The 16,158-nt window shown below is 33.4% G+C and overlaps 1 pseudogene; it reads right to left on the minus strand.

Annotated features, from left to right (window-relative positions):
* Positions 1-4,972: 4,972 nt before the first annotated feature.
* LOC149403492 (limonoid 1-O-acetyltransferse-like) lies at positions 4,973-6,093 on the minus strand (annotated as a pseudogene).
* Between the last annotated feature and the right edge of the window lie 10,065 nt (positions 6,094-16,158).

Genomic DNA, 16,158 nt, shown 5'->3' on the forward strand with positions numbered 1-16,158 from the left:
TTGTGGCATGAAAACATAATACACTGGATTCCAAAATATGACCCGTAAAAATAAGTAGGTTAATGTACTTTACCTAGGTAAAAAAAATTAATTAAAAACGTATAAAATATAACTTTGAAGTGCAGTCCTATGTACCACACCACACATTTTACAAAGCAACTTAGTATGCTCCTTTTTTTTTTTTTTTTTTTTTTTTTAAATGTGTTTTGTTATGTTTTTCTTATCCGAATATATAAGGCGTTTACTTGATTTTTATTTATTTAGGTGGTGTATTATTAATAACATGTGCATTTTTTTTAGTCAGGCATGTGCATTATTGACGACTCTGTGATTGTTTGAAATCTTTTTTTAACCCCTGCAAAAGATCATTATTCGAAGGTGAAATTTCTTTACCTATTATTTTATTTTTTTCAAAAAATGAAGTTTCTTTACCTGATATCATCACTTTAAGACTAGACTTAATTGCAATAAGTTTTGGGTCGGATGTGAAGAGATTATGAGATTATTCATAAACTATGACCTCCTCAATACTTTTACTTTTGGACCAAAATCCAATAAGTCAAAATTAATCAAAAAATATGACTTACTTATATTTGTTGGTACAAAACTACCCTCAATCAAATATATTTTTCTTTTATATTTCGTCTTGTCTAGTATATTTACATGATCGTCAATAATCTACTTGATTTATTGACATTGTCAACATTACGATTTTTTTTTTTTTTTGAAAACCTGAATTTGGAAAAAAAAAAGATTCAAGCAAACCAAACGAAAATAAAAAACTACAAATCCGAAATCAATCCCGTTTTGAACCTCTCTCCATTTACCGGTGATGATTTAGATTTATTTGTCATGGCTTCAACTTTAGGGTTGGAGTTTAGGTTGGGTTTTGATGTTTTTTTGTCATTTTGGGTGGAGAAGAAGAAGAAGAAGAAGAAGAAGAAGAAGAAGAAGAAGAAGAAGAAGAAGAAGAAGAAGAAGAAGAGAAGGAGGAATTAACGTGGAGGCGAAGAGAAAAAGAGAGAGCGATTTATGTCCATATCAACGTGTTTCACGATTCCACCCCCTCCAAAGTCTCTTACATACCTAGTAATTTGAGAAATCTGGAAAAAAATGGTTTTAAGAATCTGAAAATTCCTTTGAAGATTTATTGACATTTTGTCTTTTTATTGACATGAATGTCAATAAATCTTCAAACGATTCTGGAAAATTCTTTGAAGATTTATTGACATCGATATCAATAAAATTTCTGGATATCAATAAATCTTCAAAGAATTTGGTCTGTTGAATATTTATTGACATGATAAAATTTATTGATAACGATGTCAATAAATCTTCAAAGAATTTTCCAGAATCGTTTGAAGATTTATTGACATTCATGTCAATAAAAAGACAAAATGTCAATAAATCTTCAAACGAATTTCCAAATTTTTCACTTTTTTTTTTAACTTCACATACCAAACGAAAAATGGTATCTAACTTTGCTTTTGTGAACATTAAATAAATAACAAAATTAAATACAAAAGAAAATAGAAAGATATTTCATTAAGGGTATTTATGTATTTACACATATATAGAAGTCATACTTTTGGATTGATTTTGACTTATTGGATTTTGGTCCTAAAGTGTTGAGGATGTCATAGTTTAGGAATAATCCCAGAGATTATTTGTGGAAATCATGAATTATAGAAAAATACAAGTTAAAGGTATTTACCCATAAAAAGTTGTCGTGATTCTCTTTATACAATGAGAAATTACCCGAACTAAACTACTTTAAAATTGAGATGATAAAATAGTCAACGTTTGAAAAAAAAAATAGCCAACTATTTACGATCCAACAAAAATTTTAATCCCAATTATAACGTTGAGAGTGTATTCAATTTAAATTTAAAATTTATTTGGTAATTATATTGTTGGAAAAAACAATTACATTTGATTGTTTTTTATTTTGAATTTCTTAATTTTCTCTTTCATTAATTATCTCTCTCTCTCTCTCTCTCTCTCTCTCTCTCTCTCTCTTCGCTTTTAACTTTTAACTCTGAGTACATGTTGTTCCCATCTAGCAAATTCCTTGCACAATTAAAGGTGGCCATATGAGATCCCGTTTCCCGTATTTTTGGTACCATATGGGAAATGGAAAAAAACCATATTAGGAAATGTGGTACCGGGACTTTTGTCCCACAACCATCCGGGAAATGGGACGGAACTGGGATCCCCGTTTAGCACTATTTAGTACCATATTTTTAAAATTGTATTTTTTAATTGAAAATATATGAATTTTTATTTATTTTTAAATGTATTCATGATTAAAATAAAATAAAAAAATAAATATGGGAAATATGAGAATCCCAGAACCGTGAAATATGGTACCAGGAATTCTCGGTACCGTGGAAAATGGTTATGGGATTTCTCGGTTAAAGGTGGCCATATGGGATCCCGCGGGACCCCGTTTCCCGTATTTTTGGTACCATATGGGAAATGGGAAAAAACCATATTAAGAAATGTGGTACCGGGACTTTTGTCCCGGAACCATCCGGAAAATGGGACGGAACTGAGATCCCCGTTTAGCACCATTTAGTACCATATTTTTATAATTGTATTTTTTTTATTGAAAATATGTGAATTTTTTATTTATTTTTAAATGCATTCATGATTAAAATAAAATGAAAAAAATAAATATGGGAAATATGGGAATCCCGGAACCGCGAAATATGGTACCGGGAATTTCCGGTACCGTGGAAAATGGTTCCGGGATTTCTCGGTACCATTTTTTACGGTTCCGGGAGTCCTATTTCCCGCAAAATATGGGATGAGACCAGGGGATCCCATTTCCCGGGTTCCATATGGCCATCTTTATTCTCGGTACCATTTTTTACGGTTCCGGGAGTCCCATTTCCCGCAAAATATGGGACGGGACCAGGGGATCTCATTTTCCGGGTTCCATATGATCAGCTTTATGCACAATATCGTGAACAAATTATTTATCCTCCTGGCTCAAAGTTGAGTATTGAAAAAGTGAAGGGTAGCGTTTGGTAGTTAACTCAAAAAGTTTTTTGTTTTCTGTTTTCTAAATTTTGGAGTTGTATTGAAAAACTGTTTTGTAATTGTTTTCAAAAAGCTGTTTGGTACAGTTTTCATTTTTATTTTTGAGAAACTGAAAAAACTGGAAAAACTGTTTGGTAAACTTTTCACTTTTTGTTTTTGAAAAACTCAAACGTGGAAACTGTTTGGTACAAGAAGAATTCCAAGATCCCTTAAATATATTTAAAATAACGAGAAATAATAATAATTTTCTCGGTTATTTTTCAAGATTATTTTTAAATTAATTAAGGACAGAATTGCGAAGTTTTATTTTAAAAGGACTTATATGCAAAATTTTGAGGGATGAGATTGAAAGAAAAAGAAGAGTTGGGGTCATTTTGAGAGAATTGTGGCAGAATGTGACTGGGCCACTTGTGCACGCGTGGCACGATGACACGCGGACACCTACCCCTCCCTCTCTTTCTCTCGCTGCCACCTCATCACTCCCATCTCTCTCTCTTTCTCCTCACTCTCTCGGTCACGCTCTCTCTCTCTCCTCTATCTCCACTTCTTCTTCTTCTTCCTCACTTCTCTCTCTCGGCCGAACAAGAGAACCAGGAGAAAAAAAAAAAAAAAAAACACGACCACGAGCCTCACCGAACCACGGTCACCGCCACGACCCTCGTTTCTTCTTCTTCTTCTTCTCCGCGCCGCGCCGTCGTCCTCACCGAGCCTCCACCGCGTGCGCTCCGGGCCGAGGAGATACAGCGCCGCCGAGCCTCCGACGTCGCCACCGCCACCTCCCACTCATCTCTTCTCTCTCTCGCCTTCGCGCGTCACCGATCGCTGAGCCACCGCGCGCGCGTAGACCGAGCGACACGCCGCCGCCGCGAGCTCGCCGTGACCGCCGCCGAGGAGAAAGACGCCGGGAACGAGCAATCGAGCAACGACAACTCTCCGGCGTCTCTTTCTCTCTCTCTCTCTCTCTCTCTCTCTCTCTCTCTCTCTCTCGCTCGATCTCGCTGAAAAAAAAGGAAAAAAATTTCGGAAAACACTCCCCCCTTGTTTCCATTTTCCTTTACCATTTTTCAAAACTTTCCCAAAATTTTTCAAAAAAATTTTCCGAAAATTATTACCAAACGGCCCATTCAATTTTCCTTTCCTATTTTTTTCACTCAAATTTTTGAGTTACTAACCAAACACGGCCAAGAGTTTCCATATTCTGGTGCAATTATCCATAAAAACGACCACAAATTTATTCACTCGCAATCATCTCTCACGATCTACAAAGGCTGAAGATAACATTTTATGTTCATGGACCTTACAATCAGCGATAAGAAAGATTGGGATAAATTGTTTTTGTCAATTTTTAATAAATCTCTGAGTGTTTTTTTTAGGTAATGATCGTTAATAATTATAATAAATTTATAAGTTTGTGCTATAACATTTGGATTTGTTTTCTTAGTATGAATTTCGATTTTTTAATCCTTAATTATTTCGATTTCTAAAATTTGGTCTTCGAATATTTGTTCGTTGTCCTTGAATTTTTTTTCCATAATTTGTCATTTATTTATTTTGGTCAATTTGATATTTATTATTGTTGAATCTGGAATCTCTTTTTTCGTAACTTGTCATTTGTTTATTTTGCTTAATTTGACACATAATTTTGTTGAATATAATATTTCTTTTTTCGTAATCCATCATTTGTTTATTTTAGTCAATTTGACATATATTATTGTTGAATCTGATATTTCTATTTTCGTAACTTGTCATTTGTTTATTTTGGTTAATTTGGTCAATGAGATAAGAAGTTGTTAGGAATATTTTCGACATAAAATTATTCCGATAAATTACCATAGGATTGCACATACACACTCATAATAAAACGGAAATAACAATGAAATACGATATGTAGAAGGAAAACACACCACACGCCTAATTTCCATGTTTTTCAAATCTTCAAATCAAATGCTTGGTCTGATGATAAAAAAAAATTGGCATATTTAAGAAACTCCGCGTCATCTTCGAGCCTTGCCATAATTTCCGGTTTCAAGCTCACGTAGGCCTCAATTCCACCGCCGTGCTTGGAGTCCATAAAATTGACTTCGTTGTCGTAATTCAACGCCGCCGCTCTGACCCACGCAGGCTCGCCTCACCCAAAATCGGCGTCGTAAAGAGGAAATCTACAAACACTGTTGAAGCTATACTCGACGAACTCGCCGCCTTCCAATTCTACCCTCCTCATTTCTTCCACCACACGCTTTAGATTCGGGTCCTCTCCGGATTTCCTCATCTTCTCCACAAACTCCTTGTCCACTTTCCTTATCTCTTCTCTTATCCTCTTCGCGATTTCTCCACCGTCGGCGATGGTTCCGCGGATGATCGTGAACGCGTCGCGGGAGAGATTTCCAAAGGAGTTTTCCCTATCTCTCCCGTCCCGGCTCGCTGATGACGAGAGAGGACAAAAACCGACAATGCCTCGACCCGAGAAACCCGACTACCGTATTTTTCCCTAATGGCTTCGAGCGCCAGCGAGGTGATCAATGAGAACATCTTCGACGTGATCGTGTTCTTAATTAACAAGGTCGGGTCAAGCACCAGGTGAGAGACGCATATTCCGACGGCCACGCCTCCGCCGGAGAATGTGTTGAGCCGGACTCCGGCGGCAAACTCGTTCATCTTGTTGACTTCGAAGGGAATGAGCTTCGAGAGCTCGCTAGGGTTAGGGTTTTTCATTACGTCCGAGAGATTGTTAGGGCTCAAGACTCGGGCCTCGGAAAAAGGGATTCCCTCGTCGTTGCAGTCGACGAACTGGTCGGTTACGATCCGGCCGGCAAATGGGTAATATTATAGGGCTAAGGCCTTGGAGAGAGAATTCTTGATTCGGCTCGATATCTTGCTGATTTCGGACTCGGCTTGGTTGTTGTTTAGCTTGTAAAACAAGATCAAGGGACCGTACATTTTGGGAGATATTTGGTCGAGATAAGAGAGTGTGTAGTGACGAAGATGGTGAGGGGTTTGAGACGACGGTTTGATGATCTCTTCGGAGGTTACTTCTACTTCAATCTTCATTTTGATCGAAACCCTAATATTTGATTACCCACTACTCTCGTATATATCTTCTGATTGACGTAGGTTTTGCTAAAAAATTGTTCTCACCTGTAATGAGATCGATAGTCAGCTTTTATAGAAGCAGAAGTGTATAGTACTAATATTTGTAGAAAAATATTTCTGTACTATATATATATACGTACATATATATATGATTGAAGACAGATATTTTTACAAATAAATGATTCTTTAAGTTTTTTGAAAGCAATTATTTAGCAACTTTGTTCAGCAACTTTTTTGTTTTTTATTTTCGTTTGAAATATTGAAAAAATATTTGTTATCCTACTCTGATCTAGATATCTTACTTTCACGGGGTATTTATTGGGTGTTGTCGCTAGAAACTGTATATTAATTATTGTATGGGTTTCTTTTGAGAGATTTGCAGGCATGGCTGTACTTTATGCTTGTAGCAATTTAAATGGCTGATGTGATTTTGGTATAATGAAATTGGTATAATTTAGATATATAAATAAATAATCAAAAAATAGATTTGGTCATTTGTATCTACATCCTCCGATCAGCGGAATAGTTGATAGCTCTGAAAATAAAATGTAAGTTTTTACGTCCTTATTACTTAGAAAAAACTAAACATTAGTATAAATTAAGTCTAGAATATGCCGAAAAGAAAAGATATTTTCCCTCCAATACTTAAAAAATATATAAATAAAAATGAACAAAATAAAGATAAACCAGATACTGTAGATCAATAGAATAATAATATTGATCCGCGCATACATATTCTTAATCTTTGTTTTATCTAATCTCCATATATTTTCTGGTTATTGTGTGTTTCTTGGTGAAAATTTGGTTGCTTCAAAAAAGCAATATGCAATCTCATCTCATGCTCTTCGACTAATTGGTTGTTGTTTAGCTTGTAAAACAAGATAAATGGACCGTACATTTTGGGAGATATTTGGTCAAGATAAGAGAGTGTGTAGTGACGAAGATGGTGAGGGGTCTGAGACGACGGTTTGATGATCTCTTCGGAGGTTACTTCTACTTCAATCGTCATTTCAATCAAAACCCTAGCTAATATATAACTTGGAGTTGTATATATATATTTCTTCTGATTGGCTATATTAAGATCTTTCTTCTATATAGTCTGAGAAGTGGATCTCATTTGAAGAAGAATGATAAGTTTGATTGGCGATGGGCATAAACAAATGATGCTTAATTAATAAAGTTATCACTGTGCGATACAGTATTACTAATTAATTTAACTTGGGGTTTCTGTTAGAGAGAGAATATGGCTTTCAGGTGGTATTAATTTAGTGGTCTCTGTTAGGTTACAATAATTTGTAGGATGCTCTTTGCTACAGTTTTACTACTTTAAAATTAGGTTTCTCCCCATTATGGGTTTCACGTGGTATTTATTATGTGATCTTTATTAGATGAGTTTTGTTAGGTGGCTTATTTTTAAACAGTACTAGTTCTTTAGGGTGATCTTGCACGTCCTAAGTATATAAAAATATTATAATGATTGATCATAAAAAATACTAATGTAAATTAATTAATACACATAGCTAAATCAAATTCCCAAATATTTGGTAGTTTCACACCAAACATGTACTTTCAAATATGTTTGGATTGAGGTTATACTTTTAGAAATTAAAAATATGTATTTTTAAAGTATAAATACGAAATTAAGAATAATAAATATTTTCATGTAGGTATGGTTTAAGTCGCTGTTAAACTTCTTTTTAAGATAGCACTAGAAATTCCAGTATTCATGTGCTTTTACACGATGCACGTTATTTAAACTTAAATAATTCTCTATTAGTAATGATGGAATCTAACTTTGCTAATGGACCCGTTTATTTCAAATGTTATCCAAAATTTTCTGTTTCACTATTTGATTCAAATATTCTTGACAATTAATCTTAAATCTAAGCATAGTTTAACTAGACATGAGACCATAATTTTTGAAGCCATTACTCAACATTCTAAAATAAGTACTCCGAAGAGATTAAAATGGAACGAATCAAGTCAAGCAGGGTCATGGGAGTTGTCTTATGTATGTCAGCCAAAGTCTCAGGAACTCACAGAATCCTCTTCAACAATCTTTGAGCAGGCAGATGGATCTGTTTAGCTAATCTTTGATTCAAACCAAGTCAACGACTCAGTTATTACTAGAAGAGCTTCAGTAAGTTCAGCCCCTTCTAGACAATGAGTTTATATTCTTCGTAGACAACCTAGCCTTGCTAGAAGCTTATATACGCCTATTAGGATGGATACGGAAATTAGAAATGTAGATTTCAATTATAATATACCACAACCTATATATAATGAAGTAAGAATTAATTCTTCAGAATCATCAATATATCCAACTAGGTTGCAAATGGAAACCTATGGTAATATTAACATGATTACAACAGGATTCCAAATAAACAAAGAATTATTTAAAAAAAAAAAGGATTACTTTGACCCTTCTAATGATTAAAAACGAGAATGATTCATAAGTAGCAGTTTTGAAAGTACTAAAAGAGTAGAGATTAGAGAAATATGATATTCAAATTTAAGAAACCATAAGACTAATATTCATTTCTTCACCTGGTTCTCTCGTTATTGTAATATATACAACACAGATTACACATTTAATAGATTAAATGCTACTACAAATATTACAAGAACTTGAAACACTTTAAATAATGCCAAAGTTATAGATATTAATCCTCCTCTAGATGGTATAACTTTTACTATCAACAATACACATATAATAGCTACTCCTTTTAAATCATTTACTCAAAACAATATAAAAGATAGCAAACAATCAACTAAAAGAGATGAAAGAAATATATAGTGTCAAAATAACTATACAACTCAAACCCTTTCTACTATAGCCAATTAGTTGACTCGTGTTGAAGACATGGTTAACATGAAGGTTACACCTTCATCCTCTTTTCCTCGGGAGGGAAGCACCCAACAATTATTCAAACCCTTTGAATTTCCTAAAACTCTACAACCTAAGCTTTCAAGCAATAAATTTTCTAACGATCATTTTCTAAAGACAAATTAACCTTAGGAGAACCCAACCATAATCCACAAATAAATGTATTAAATCAAAATCTAGAATTTGATAATGAAACTGACAAAGATAACTATAGTCAAGCAGATACGCTTGATCAAGAAAATATGCTCCACCAAATTGACTCAATTGAACAACAATTTCAATCACTCTATACTAATGAGAATACCAATATAAATAAGATAAAAATATGAGAGAGCATTTACTAGAAAACCACATACTAGAAATTACTACCCTAGACCTATTCCTCTTGATATTCAATATGAAGAAAGATCTCAAAGTCTACAAGTCAAATATGATGGCAAGTCCATATATAACTATTGCAGCCTGTGACTAAAAAAAAATAATGATTTAACCATAGCTAACATATTAATATCCGGCTTTACATGACAACTCTAAGGATGGTGGGATTATTATGTTTCACCAGAAGACAAAGCCTTAATACTCACAGCTAAAAAAATAATTACAAAAAAAGAAAATGGGATCAATGTTCAAAGTCAAGAAGACGACATAGTTAATATACTTGTCTTTGTTATTATGAAAGTTTTTGCAGGCGACCCTCCTCATTTTCAGGCGAGGGCCTCTGAAACTCTAATCAACCTTAGTTGTCCAATCTTAAGCAATTTAGATGGTATAAACATGTATTCTTACTAAGGTTTATACAAGGAGCGATAGTAATCTTTCCTTTTGGAAAGAAAATTTATAGCAGGCCTCCCTAAACTATTTGCTGATAAGGTTAGTGTTATGTTTTCCTTCTCGCCAAAACCACTCCCAAATGCAGAAACACACGAACACAAGATGTTTGTTTACGAGGTATAGTCATGTGACCTAATCCCCGGAATTCCCCTCTCTCAATTCTTTGCACTATGATCAAAACACCCTTACAAACACCCTTACAAGAACAGAGATGAAGAGGAAGATGAACTACCCAAGAATTGTATCTCCAACTCTCTCGCTCGATCTCTCAATCAGTTTCTCTCTCTGTCTTTCTTTCGTTGTGTCTGTGTGTCGATAAATCCGTTAGTACAGTACCATATAAACACTCTCAGCCTAACTAAGCCTAACACTAACTTAACCATTTATAAACCAAGGTCAAGCTAGCTTAAATACCAATACTAACTAAACACCGACTGTGGTTAAGGCACAACTAACATCAACAGTTAGGAATAAAATTAAGTCATATTACAACAACTCTATTCCACGACAACGTGACTTATGGCCATTAAATCGGTTATATTAATAATAAGGGACTAACTCTATGTACGGATATCAAATTGAAGACTAAAATTCAAATAGAGAACAATCAACATAGAAAAGAGTTAGCAGAATTAATATTTTGTGCTCAATATGAATATGAAAAGATCAAACCTCCCAATTCAAAAATTAGGAAAAGATATTTGAAGAAGCCTTTTAGGAAACCTAAGGTTTTACTCCAAGAATCTTCCATCCGCTTCAAACATAGAAAATATAAAAGTAATAAAAATTATACTAAACCACATATCTACTATAAATGAGTAAGAGTTGGTCATTTTAAGAATCAATATAAGATGAAAGAAAAAATTAATAATTTAGAAATATATAAAATAAAAAAAAAACAAAATCTTAATAATCTTCTTTTTCAGATACCAGTTCTGATTCTGAAATCGATATTAATTTAATCTCTGACTCAAAACAAAGTTCTGCCTTGGAATAGTTGAAAGCAAATTTTCAAATTGAAAACTATAAACCGTCATTGAGAGTGTTGTGGACGAGCATTGTTCGTGGCTGTCGTCAAGCGTAGATGGGACTGTGTCGCGAGGTAGAAGATGATGGTGGTCGGAGTCTCAGTCACCGGAGCGGAAAGAAGAAGTGGAGCAGTGCAGGGTTGCGATTGGCAGGGATGACAGTGGTTGAGAGCATGAGTGGCGGTTGTAGCGAGCGTGAGTTGATCAGGAGAGAGCGCAAGCGAGAGAGACATAAAGGAGAGAGAGAGAGAGAGAGAGAGAGAGAGAGAGAGAGAATAGAAAAAGGGTTTTATATTTGACTAGCGTTTAGAAAATAAAAAGGGGAAAATTTCATTAATGAACGAAAAAAAGAGAGAAATAAATCCCGCAAAAAATTTCGACTTAATGTCACATCCAATACTCTGTCAGACTTTTAGATGCGACATGTCGCATTCAAAAGGGAAAATATCAACTTAAATAAACTAATTTATTGTGAAGCTCGGTGATAGTTTTGGACGAGACATGTCGCATCTAAAGTTCATTTAGATGTGATATTTGGATGAGACACCAAAAGCTGTCTGAAGCTAAAGACTCAATTTGTCCTAGTGGAAGCACAACATTATGGTATGTGTGACTGCAAAACTATTAATGTAATTACTACATTACAAAAGAAAATGATTTTATTCGACATAATTGATAGGATAAATGACCCTGAATTAAAGAGAGAATACTTAATTAGGCTTAAAGAATTAATCTCAAATAAAAAAAACTAATATTTTTGAGCCGTATAAAATCTCAAAAATTAAAAATAAATTTAAAGAATCCTTAAGACCCTCTCTAACATTTAAAGATTTACAAGAAGAGATTAATAATATAAAATTGATATTTCAGCATTAAAATACGAAAACAAAGAAATCAAAGAAAAATTCTTTGAGTACGAAATAAAAATATTAACGAAACATATAGCAGTCCTTCCCCTTCAAATACTCAAGAAAACAAAATAAATCAAGATTTTATAAATACTGTTGAAAAAGTATATTTTCATAAGTGATATGTTCAAATAAAACTCGTAATAAATTTAGAATTTCATCTAACCACTATTGCCCTAAATGACATAGGTGCAGATCAAAACTGTATTCAAGAGAGATTAATTCCTACCAAATATTATGAAAAAAAACTAAAGAAAAATTGAGTGCTGCTAATAATACAAAAATACAAATAAATTATAAATTATCGAAAGTAAAAATCTGTAATCAAGGATTTTGCTTCCACACTCAGTTTATTTTAATAAAACATCTTTATTGCCTCATAATCTTAAGAGCACCTTTTATTACAATAACTTACCCTTACTTCTATACTAGGAAATGAAGTTATTTATCCTATTCAACCAAAACAAGTTGATCTACTAAAAAAATATTAGTATTCAACAGATCAATTTAATTTCTAAAAAAGAAAAGCACATCAAATTTCTAAAACATGAAGTTAATAATTTAAAAATAGAACGAGTACTTTTAAATCCTAATACTATTAAAAATATACAAGAAATAAAAAAAAAATATGTTTATTTCCAATGTTTGTTCAAGTATTCCTAATGTGTTTTAAACTCGCAAAAAGCATGTTGTTAGTCTTCCTTATGAAGAAAGTTTTTGTGAAACGACATTCCTACTTAATCTCGAGTTATTCACATGAATCAAGAAATGTAAAAAATGTGTATTAAAGAAATAAATTACTTAAAAACGAAAGGACTGTTAGAGATTCAAAGTCTTGTTGCAAAAAATCAATAATTGGCAAGCGCACGTGTCGCGCAAGTAATACAGTGTACTAAACGTACGGGTATCGAAACCCATGGGGAATAAATTTAATTAATAATTAAATCAACTAAAACGAATTGAACTCAAAGAATTAGAAGACGAAGGTTGTCGCAAAATTTTGACAAGAAATTTAAATAAACAAATAAATTAACAGATGGTTTTACGGTTATGCAAATGTAAGGATCATGGCTTCACTAGTCTATTCAATGGTTTGGATTCTCGGAAATTTTGCACAATTTAACACTCATACTTTTGCTCGTCACGTTCACAAACTTATCCCTAAATCTCTCTTGAGCATCTAGCAACCTAAACCTGTGCCATAATTTTATCTCTCGATCTTAACTTCTAAAAATAAGGCAATCACTGAATACAAGAACATACAAAAGACTCTGTAACAACTTAGCTATCTCTGACCTAGGAATGAATCATGGTAAATAAATTCATGCACACTAACAATCTAATCTTTCTCAAGCATCAAGTTGAATTAAATATCATGAACGAGATAGCTAATCACAGTCAAGCATTAAGAGTAGAATTGAATTAAGAAAAACAATATACAATGAATAAATACTTCAATAAAAGTGAATTTGAATTCATAACCATGTTGTATACTAGCTACACCATAGCCCTTAAGGGAATTAGTTCATAGCGTAGCAGAGAAACAAAGAAGAAGAGGAGAAACTAGAATTCATAAAAAAAAACCCATAATAATATTCATAAAATAAGAATAACCACGGGAGTTCAATAGAATAATAGAAGAGAATAAAAACTGTGATTGTAGCGTAGACCAGGACGAACGGCTCTTCAAAAATCTCTCTCTCTCTCTCCCAAACATTATAAAAAAATCTAAAATAAAAGCAAAAGTATAATTTTAGTTACAAGAGCTGATTAAGTTTCCTGCTGACTTTCGGAGTGATCTGGGTCATTCAAAATGATCCAATGGCTCAAAACGATTCAAAAATCGTTAATTTCCGTTTATGACTGATGAAGCCTCGCGGCGCGCGGGGTGAGGATTGCGACGCGCAATAGAAGGATCGCGGCGCGCTTTGAAAAATTTGAGGAGCTCGCGTTACGTGCCTGATGCTCGGAGATGAATGAAAACAATTTGCGTGAACTGCGCAGCTCGCAAAAGATACCTCGCGGAACGCGCTTGTCGCTCAGTGACTGGCAAAGAATTCCCGTGCGCCGCGCTTCCAGGAAATTCACCACTTTACTCTCATTGCTCCGTTTTTACCCGTTTTGACTCCCGATTGTTTCGTTTTGTCGGAAAATGACTCCAAAGAGCTTATAGAAGCTCCTTTACTCATTAAACATGTAAACCATCATAAAAACTCTAAAACCATCAAAACACCTGAGAACTCACTAAATTCAAGCGAGAAGTAGGAGTTTAACGCGTACAAAATGCACCTATCAAGCCTCCATGGTCCTGTTCAGCCTTTTATGTTATGAATGTTACCGAATTAGAAATAAGAGTTCCAAGATTGGTAATAAACTATAAATCTCTCAATGACGTTCTAAAGTGGATTAGATATATCTTATCAAAAAACATTATGACACCAAAATATTCTCCAAATTCGATATGAAATCAGGTTTCTAGAAAATCCAAATAGAAGAAAAAGATAGATATAAAACTACATTCAATACTCTTTTCGGACATTACGAATGAAAAGTTATGCCTTTTGGATTAAAAATTGCTCCTAGTGAATTTCAAAATATCACGAATGACGTTATTGCTCATATTCAATCTTTTGCTATTGTTTATATAGATGATGTTCTTATTTTCTCTAATTCACTAGATCAGCACACATCTCATCTAAAGAAAATTATAATATCATAAAAAATAATGTTTTAGTTGTTTCTGAACCAAAGATGAAACATTTTCAAACTCATGTAAAATTTGTAGGTCATGATATTTACTTAGGAACCATAAAACCTATCTCCGGAGTTTTAGAGTTTACGTCAAAATTTCTTGATGAAATATAAGATAAAAATCAATTACAAAGATTTTTGGGATGCGTAAATTGTGTAGGAGATTTTTTTCAAGGAACTTAGGATGATATGTCAACCTTTATTTGAAAGGCTTAAGAAAAACCCAGAACCTTAGTTCAATTCTCATACTAAAATAGTCAATCAAATAAATGAAAAAATCAAGTATCTTCTTTATGTATCAATACCTCATCCCACTGCCTCCCTTATATGATAAGGGTTTTGGATGCATACTCAAACAAAAATTACATGGTCAAACCCAAGAGTCTTTAGTCCGATATTATTTTGGTTGCTGAAACTCTACTCAACAAAATTATTCTACTATAAAAAAGGAGCTACTAGCCATCGTATTATGTATCAAAAAATTTGAAGATGATTTATATATGAAAAGATTCTTACTAAGAATTGACTGCAAAGCATCCAAGGATTTATTAAAGAAAGATATTAAAAATCTCGTTTCAAAACAATTTTATTAAGTAATTTCGATTTTGATATAGAACATATTAAAGGGAGTAGTAATGCTCTCCTTGAGTTTTCCCTCACGATAATTTCTGCAGGGAAAAGAGTAGATTCAACGGCTGATTCAAGAAAGAAAGATTAAAAAAGATGCACCTGTCAAAATGACGAAAGAATCTTATTCAAATATACTCACTACTCAAAACAAATTCAACTTACCCAAGGAGTTTCCTACCCCATCATCTTCCAAACTTTCTTTATCAAAATCTCCTTCTACTTTTATCCAAGCTATTAAGATCCCTCCTTCGATATACTCAACAAACCTATTAATCAAACCATCATTACTTTAGAACCTGAGCACGTAGATCTACAAAATAATATTCATTTTCCAAATATCTTAAGAAGAGTTTTTCCTCCTCAATGTCTCTTTATCTCAAATCATTCCCTCAAAGATAGAAAATTTTATGAACACATTTTCATAGATTTAAATCCGTAGAAATCAATCACTGCTTTGATTCAAATGATTCCCAAAAAATCAATTATTCAAAATTCAAAATCCTCAAAGTCCTCACCCCTTACGATTGGAATCAAAATATTTATACCCTTAGATATTTCTCATGCCCTAGTGCGATTAAGTCTTATAATTGTTTAGACTATCAAAAGTCTTGGTTCAATGTTTTCTTTGTCCGAGCTTTTTCTCATTTTTGGTTTATTCAGTTTTCAAACCGAACATTTTCCTATTTGGTTTCAAGAATGGTGGTCATACTTTGGATTAGTCTCAAATATTCTTCCTCCTCCCATTCAAAAAGGCTTTAACCTTTTTTCTCAAAAAAAAAAATTTGTAATAAATTATTATCATTTTCTTCAAAATTTGGTGTTCCATGGATCCTTACCTGGACATTTCAAGTTATTAATCAAGAAACTAAAATTCCTTTATTAGTTAATTAGACAATTTAGAGTTAAATGGTAGGACATTTTCAATGTCTCTCAAGTCAACGAAGAAGCTATTCCAATTATCTTTCTTCAAAAGTTTGGAATCTTGCTA

Source organism: Urtica dioica, chromosome 3, assembly GCF_054948205.1.
Source record: "Urtica dioica subsp. dioica isolate 48M chromosome 3, U.dioica_male_clone48M_v1_H2, whole genome shotgun sequence".
Classification (NCBI taxonomy): domain Eukaryota; kingdom Viridiplantae; phylum Streptophyta; class Magnoliopsida; order Rosales; family Urticaceae; genus Urtica; species Urtica dioica.